The 8,069-nt window shown below is 42.4% G+C and overlaps 1 long non-coding RNA gene across 5 annotated transcripts; it reads right to left on the bottom strand.

The window, feature by feature from the left end:
* Positions 1-479: 479 nt before the first annotated feature.
* Positions 480-7,347, bottom strand: LOC310688730. Of its 5 annotated transcripts, none has more exons than XR_014517084.1 (5): positions 6,875-7,306; positions 5,238-6,322; positions 3,824-4,538; positions 3,289-3,435; positions 480-1,475 (listed from the first exon to the last, which is right to left on the bottom strand). It is a non-coding gene; the product is annotated as an uncharacterized lncRNA (long non-coding RNA). The 5 variants fall into 5 exon arrangements; XR_014517085.1 differs by lacking the exon at positions 6,875-7,306 and adding an exon at positions 6,751-6,868; XR_014517088.1 differs by lacking the exon at positions 6,875-7,306 and adding an exon at positions 7,332-7,347 and having other exon boundaries at positions 1,050-1,475.
* Positions 7,348-8,069: the final 722 nt, after the last annotated feature.

The raw sequence follows: 8,069 nt of genomic DNA on the forward strand, positions 1-8,069 counted from the left end.
AGTATATGTGAAGAATATCTAGGGGTTCTTAGTAGACCACAACGTTGACATGAGTCAACAGTGTGATGCAGCAGAAAAGCTAATGCTGTTCTAGGCTGCATCAACAGCAGTATGGTGTCCAGATCCAGGAAAGTCATAGTACTGGTCTTTTCCATTCAGACCACACCTGGAGTACACTTGGAAGGTGGTGGACCCTCCTTACTTGGAGGTATTTAATCAAAGGTAGGATGGCCATCTGTCATGGATGCTTTAGTTAAGATTCCTGCATTGCAGAGGGTCAGACTAGATGAGCCTCAGCGTTACCTCCAACTCTCCAGTTCTATGATTCTATGTTTCTGTGTTCTGCACTTGTAAATATCTAATTATACATTTTTCATTAAGGTGTATACCTGACTCCCAGTTATTGCAGCTAAATTTCAGGTCTGCTGAAATCCCAAAGAGTTCTTCTTTGCAAACAGCCCTCACCTTCAGATCTATATATTAGTAATGATGTGATAAAAATTGCCTTTTGAAACATTTTGTACAATGCAACTCTAATCACCACCATAATGATAGGAATGTATGCACCTTTCAATATTTACTGCTACAGGGAAATGTTATTCCAGCCTTTTGTCCTTCAGGATATATTGGCTTGAGTGCATTAACTAAAACTCTAAGATTTAATTATTCCTATGCCGTTCCAGTACCTCTCAGCTATTCATCAAATACACAATACCAAAATGGGAAGCCTACTTTCCACAACTAAATATTTATAGCTGTAGGATATCCGGTCATGAACAGTTGTAGAAACTAAACTCTTTAAAAAGAATGCTGAACTCTTGTCCCCAATGCTATACTGAAAAGCTACAGGCTTTCTGAAACAGGAATTCACATTTCAAAGAAGAGATTGAAGGCAAAACCATATAGACATCTATTCTGCAAGACTTTAGTTAAAGAATGCTCATACGTTCAGCTTCTCTTCCTCTGAAAACAGAAGGATGTAAAAGTATCTTATTTTGTTAATTTAAAAGATTTTTTAAATATATATAATTTTTATTGGTTTTGGCACATATTTTCCAAACATAACATCCCACCCTATGCAGCATAACATACCTTCGGCTATCACAGGCAGAGACTTCTGTCAACCTCGACTAATGGTTTTCTAACTTTCTTTCTGATTTTGCATTTTATTTTAATAGTTATTGCTATAAAATCCATATCCTAAATAAACTCCTTCTTAGTCCTCTTTTGCAATAATTCATATGGTTCTCCTTACAAAACTTCTTGCAACATTACAAGTGATGTCAATTGATTACAATTATCTTTCAAATATATCATAAATTTCTTCCAGTCTTTCAGGAAAGTCTGGTCTTGCCGGTTCCAAATTTTCCCAGTTAATTTCGCCAACTTGGCATAGTAAATCAGTTTAATCTGCCACTCTTCTTAATTTAAAAGATTTAAATACTGCCCAGCAGTGGAGCTTGCAGGCTGATTCACTAAACAACATAAAATAATGCACAATTACTTTATTTTTTTGTGGGTCATACTAGAATGCCTTCTGTAAAACAGTTACTTTGACTATGGCTGCAATCATAGAGTGGCAACAGTGTGACATATTGTACATTTTTACTTAATAACGTAAGAAGATCCATGCTGGATCCATGTGGCCCAGCATCATCTTCTCACAGTGACCCACCAGGTGCCTATGGGCATCCCAGAGAGGGAACATGAGTGCATCCACATTCTCCCTGCTTGTGGTTCCCAGGAAGCAGTTGCTCTGATAGTAGCTGTAGAACATAGTTATTGCGGACAGTAAAAAAGATAAAGGTAAAGGACCCTGGATGGTTAAGTCCAGTCAAAGGCGACTATGGGGTTGCAGCATTCATCTTGCTTTCAGGCCAAGCAAGCCGGTGTTTGTTCACAGACAGCTTTCCGGGTCATGTGACCAGTATGACTAAACCGCTTCTGGTGTAATAGGACACCATGACAAAATCCAGAATGCCTGGAAACGCCATTTACCTTCCCACCACAGCGGCACCTACCATATTTTTCGCTCTATAGGACGCACCCGACCATAGGACACACCTTGTTTTAGAGGGGGAGGACACTCAGCGCCCCTTCAGTGAAGCGGCAGGAGAAACGGAGCCCCTTCCATTTCTCCTCCTGCTTCGTTGAAGGGGTGCTGCGGAGCTCTCTCTCTCTCTGCTGAAGTCAGGAGAGTCTTGCTCTCCCAGCTTCAGCAAAAGGAACCCGAAGCCTTTGGAGCACATCGCGAGTTCCCGCTGTGCTCCAAAGGCTTCAGGCGGCTATCCCTGAAGCCTGGAGAGCAAGAGGGGTCGGTGCGCACCGACCCCTCTTGCTCTCCAGGCTTCAGCGAAAGCAACGTGAAGGCTCCGGAGCGTGGAGGGAGCGCTCCCTCTGCGCTTCGGAGGCTTTGCTTTGCTATCGCTGAAGCCAAGGAGCCTGCATTCACTCCATAGGATGCACACACATTTCCCCTTAATTTTTGGAGGGGGAAAAGTGTGTCCTATAGAGTGAAAAATATGGTATTTATCTACTTGCACTGGCATGCTTTCAAATTGCTAGGTTGGCAGGAGCTGGGACAGAGCAACGGAAGCTCATGCCATCATGGGGATTCAAACCGCCGACCTTCTGATTGGCAAGCCCAAGAGGCCCAGTGGATTAGACCACAGCACCACCAGTGGACCGTAGCCACTGATAGTCTTATTCTCCTTTATCCTCTATGAACCCTCCTTGAATTTTCCCAATCCCTTTTAAAAACCATCTAAGCTGATGGTCTTCAGTATACTTTGTGATGTAGCACAACTAGTCAGCTCAGTGCAACCATCATCTACTTCTGGGATGGGGAAACTGGTGCCTTGTGAGCCATTTGGCCTAATTTTGTGTGATCCACAGCCTCCAGATACCACGGGCTCATTGAACACCACTGATTTATCCAGGTGGAGCTGGGAACAATTCCTGTCTAAAATGGAAACCCTGAAGTAACATTACCAGACAGTTTAGACAATACTGAGTTAGAATGATTGATCATCTGACTCATTAGGAGGCAGCTTTTCCATTCAAAGTATGTTTTCGACCGCTGAGATACAACGCTTTCCATTATTTAAAATTAAAGTATGCTTAAATTTTAGCTTTCCTATTGAAATCCATTATGACAAAATTTTAGCTTTCGCGCAAATTAGGGCAAAACATTGGGTTGGATCATGCTCTTTGTAGTTTAAACAGGTCATAGCAGGTATCATTTCGGGGTTCACAGTTCTACTCTGAACATTTACACTCCCCTCCTACCTTGGGACCTATATGTCTTGGGGAAGCCAGTAGGATCTTCACCAGCTTCAGGTGGTCACAAAGTGCAAGGGGGCTTTGATATCATTTTAGCAAAGGAGAATTCAGCCTCTCAGTGTAAGTATGTAACTGGCTGTATATTGTTTTAACCTGAAGGAAAGAAGATAAATGTAAACAGTGGCCTCGAGGAAAAGATGAAGGTGTGACTCTGCATTTAGAACAGCTCAATGAACAGAGCAAAACACTGAGAACACAGTCAGAAAATGCAGTGGATCAGAGAGAAGAGTCTTAGACTAATACGAAAATAATAAAAAATAAAAAAATCAGGCTCCAGCAAGCAAGTGAAAATTAGAACTTGGCCCCAAACCCAGGAAATGAAGTACAAAAAGAAGAAAATACTTCCAAAGGGAATTTCAATTTCATGTCAAGCCCAAAAGATAAAATCCAAATCTTGCCTCATACCATTTATCTACCAAGTTAATTACAGATAGTTGGCCTGAAACAACAAGTTAACAATTTATGGAGAAAGGAGACTAACTGAGATAAGGCAGCTGATCTATGTGGAGTCTGAAGCTATCTGGCTTAGGGGCGATATGGAGATATCTATTAGCACTGGCTTCCTTGTTTCTTAGGTGCTCCTATGAGAAAAAAGCAAGGCAATGTAGAATTAGGACAATTAATGAGAGGAGATGCTTTTTGTGACTATGCCTTCAGAACATTGTAATACCCATGTCTACATATATGGTGAGGAAAGTAATTAATGTAAACCCCTTTCTTTTTAAAGGGGTCCTAAGTATAATGGGTGGTATCCAATTGGTGTCCTTCAATTGACTGAAGGCATCCATCAGCAAGCAGAAATGGGAGGGATACAGGCAATTCTCCCTGCTCATGAAGCTCCTAAACTTTCCTTAAATCAGTCCCAGGTGTGTGTGTGTGGGGGTCTTACTGCCCAGGGCAGATTTTTTAGGGTGGGAGGGGTAATTAACAAAAATTGCTTCCCTCCTGATAGATGCTTCCTGTCAGCAGATTGTAGGAGCAGGTATCTTGAGATTTTTGTATTGTAGGAGGTTGGACTAGATGGCCCTTGGGGTCCATTCCAACTCTACACTTCTATGATTTATGAGCTTACCACCTCATTTAAAGTTGTGCATTTCTGGAGTCCACTGGTGTTCCCCCCACCATTTGGACCAAGCAGTGAAAGATCAGACAAGTTCAAATGATTCTGAAGTTTTACTAGACACAGCTATAACAGGCTAAGAAAAAGAATTACACACACACAAAAAAAAAACACCACACACAGAGCAAATGGTTCTTATATGTAATGGTCTCTTTTCTGGCAAGCATAGGTTGCCTCAAGTACATGTCTGACTCTTAAGTTCATTTTTTTGAACCAAGTACTACATCACAAAATTTGGAGAAGTAGAAAATCAGAAAGATAATTATGTTCCAATCCAGGCCACTTCACTTAAAAGTATGGACCGGAGAAAAACAGAACAAAATGAAGAAGAGGAGGAGGAGGAGGAGGAGGAGGAGGAGGAGGAGGAAATTATCTATTACTATCTCAGTAGAGGGGTAGCTAAGCTAACCTGTGGCATATAGATTCTATTGCTTTGTAACTCACATCATCTCTTACCACTAGGTATGTTGGCTGAAGCTGATGGAGCCCGGTAAACACAGGTTCCCTGAATTTGGTCTATAACAGTATATAAAATATACACTGCACATCAACATATGATGTGTATGTATTGTTATTTTCAACACTGTTTCTCTTAGAATGCATCCAAGTGAGATCCTGGTGTGAGCTTGAATGCTGCACAAACCCTTAGCCTCATCTAACAACACAAACATCATGTTCACCTGGTACCTAAAGGTGTTTAATGAGGGCACCAGGCAAGCGTCCTTGGGGAGAGCATTCCACAAATGGGGAGCCATTGCAGAAAATGCCCGTTCACATGTTGCCACCCTCTAGAACTCTTGTGGAGAAGGCACATGAAGAAAGACCTCAGATGATGATCACAAGATCCAGGTAGGTTCATATGGGGAGAGGTGGTCCTTGAGATATTACCATCCTGAGCTGTTTAAGCCTTTAGAGGTCAAAACCAGCACCGGAAACCAACTGGAAGACAGTGAAGTTGGGCCAGGATCGGCCGATTAACAGTTTAGAAATGGGTGCTGGGATGGATCCAATATGTTCTCCTACTCCTTCCTAGCCAAACAGCTGATTGGGATGCTCATTTTGTAAAAAAAGGAGCTCCGCTCACACAGACCTAGATACTTCCCACGTTTTTTGTTAGACCAAAGACCAATATTATTATTGTTTTTTGCAGAATGAATCAGCCTCCTATGAACAATGTAAAGTTTTCTCTTGCTGTGCTGTACTTTGCATTGTGTATATATCACTGAGCAAAGCATGCCACCAGTAATCATCCATCCCATTTTCTCTGCCTTTTTTCTCTTCCTTTAAAGGGTAGAGGATGAGATCCGCTGAGACCCAGGGAATCATTTGCTACAGAAATGGCTCTTGAAGTGGATATGCTCCATCCATGCAGATGCCCTCATTTGTCTGGGAACCAGTGATCTGTTTCTGTTATGTCTACTTCTATGTTACATTAGTCCTCTGAGCAGCTTTTGTTAGGATAATCTTTTGCAGGGCTTCTCAAGCGGTTCAGAAAATCAAGGAAAGCATTGCCTGAAGTAGTGCGATGCATCTCCATTTACTCACAACCCATTCAGTTGTCTCCTGGCATTTGGAGTACACGCTGAAATAGAATCTACTTATTGCCATATAAAAGCTATACTTGCATTGGATTGACAGGTATGCTGTAGCAGATTTGTGGTTTGCCAGTGAGTCGCATTAATGAAGATGCAAGAGTTCCCTCGTAAGGCAATCACATCTGGACTCGAATCTAATTGCAGAGGAATGTGAAAAAACACATGCCAATCTTTGTAATATAGGTCTCTGAAATGCAGAGAAGATGGATCAGGAGTTCAAAGAAAGAACACTGGCATCCTCGTTGCTGTTGTTTGCTCAGAAATTCTAGGAAACAAAGAAAACAAAGAAAATATGTGCTGTTTTGAAATCCATGGATACAATCAATGCAGTTTTTGTGGGAATTAAGACTCAAAGTATATGGAAGACAGGCCTGGGCCATTTGACCGATCTTTTCCCTCCTATAAAAACTACAGTGGTACCTCAGGTTACATACACTTCAGGTTACAGACTTCGCTAACCCAGAAATAGTGCTTCAGGTTAAGAACTTTGCTTCAGGATGAGAACAGAAATAGTGCTCCAGTGCCACAGCGGCAGTGGGAGGTCCCATTAGCTAAAGTGGTGCTTCAGGTTAAGAACAGTTTCAGGTTAAGAACGGACCTCTGGAACGAATTAAGTACTTAACCTGAGGTACCACTGTACTCGAGACACTCTCTTTTAAAGTTTAAATAACATACAACTGTTACTGATCATACTTGCACTTGCAGATTAAATATACAATGCAGGTTGGTGATACTTAAATTGCTAAAACATCTTGCATAGATTAAACTCTTATAGACTAACTAACTCTGAGGCAGACAGCAGCACAACACAACATACCTGCTGCTCTAACTGTTAAGACTGTTCAACTAACTGCCATAACTGTACCAACTGCCATAACTGATACAGAGTGTATGACATCACATAGTTCTACAGCTCTTGCAATTAACCCTTTACATCAGGGTAGGCAAACTAAGGCCCGGGGGCCGGATCTGGCCCAATCGCCTTCTAAATCTGGCCCGCGGACGGTCAGGGAATAAGTGTGTTTTTACATGAGTAGAATGTGTTCTTTTATTTAAAATGCATCTCTGGATTATTTGCGGGGCATAGGAATTCGTTCATCCCCCCTCCCAAATATAGTCTGGCCCCCCACAAGGTCTGAGGGACGGTGGATTGGCCCCCTGCTGAAAAAGTTTGCAGACCCCTGCTTTACATATACATTTTGGGTGCTAACATGCCACAGTTTTGAAAGGTTGTGCTAAAACACAACACCTCAAACAACTTAGGACCAAAGTACCTTAAGGATCATCTGCTCCCTTTTGCTCCACCTCAATCAATGAGAACCTCTGAGGAGGCACCTCTTGTGGTTCCCCAAGCCTCTGGGGTTCAGTGAGCTCTTACTAGGGGCCGAGCCTTTAGTGTTGCAGCCCCTGTCCTGTGGAACTCCCTGCCAGTAGAGGTTTGGTAGGAATCATCTCTGCCTTCTTTTAGATGTCAGCTAACAATGGTGTTATCTGGGCAGCCTTGGGAATGTGGAGTTTCCTTCAGCCAACCTGTATTTAAAGTTATTTTCCCGATGTTTGGTTAATGCTGTTGTTCTAACCTTTGTATGGTGTACAGCACCTTGCTATATTTCTACAAAACTGTGGTTTATACTGATTACACACACACACACACACACACACACACACACACACACACACCCCATAGCCTTCCTTTCCCCAGCCGGGCACCTTCCAGATGTTTTGGACTACAACTCCCCTGAGCTGATGGGGACGTAGTCCAAAACATCTGGAGGGTATCAGCTTAGGGGATGCTGCTGTGCCAATTTGCACCTTGAAGGGCAGAGGGGAGCAGTGATTTTCACTGAGACTGTCATGCAGTAAGCAGTGTTTAAACCCCCCTTTGGCTTGTGCCATGTTCCTGATCCTCATCAACTCAGTTGCTACCATTTAAAGGCGAGGAGAAGGAAAATTAACACCATGCCAAACTATGCATTTATTGTATAGTTTGGCCCTCTGAAAATCTGACTGTT

Source organism: Podarcis liolepis, assembly GCF_965112155.1.
Source record: "Podarcis liolepis genome assembly, chromosome: 11".
Lineage (NCBI taxonomy): Eukaryota > Metazoa > Chordata > Lepidosauria > Squamata > Lacertidae > Podarcis > Podarcis liolepis.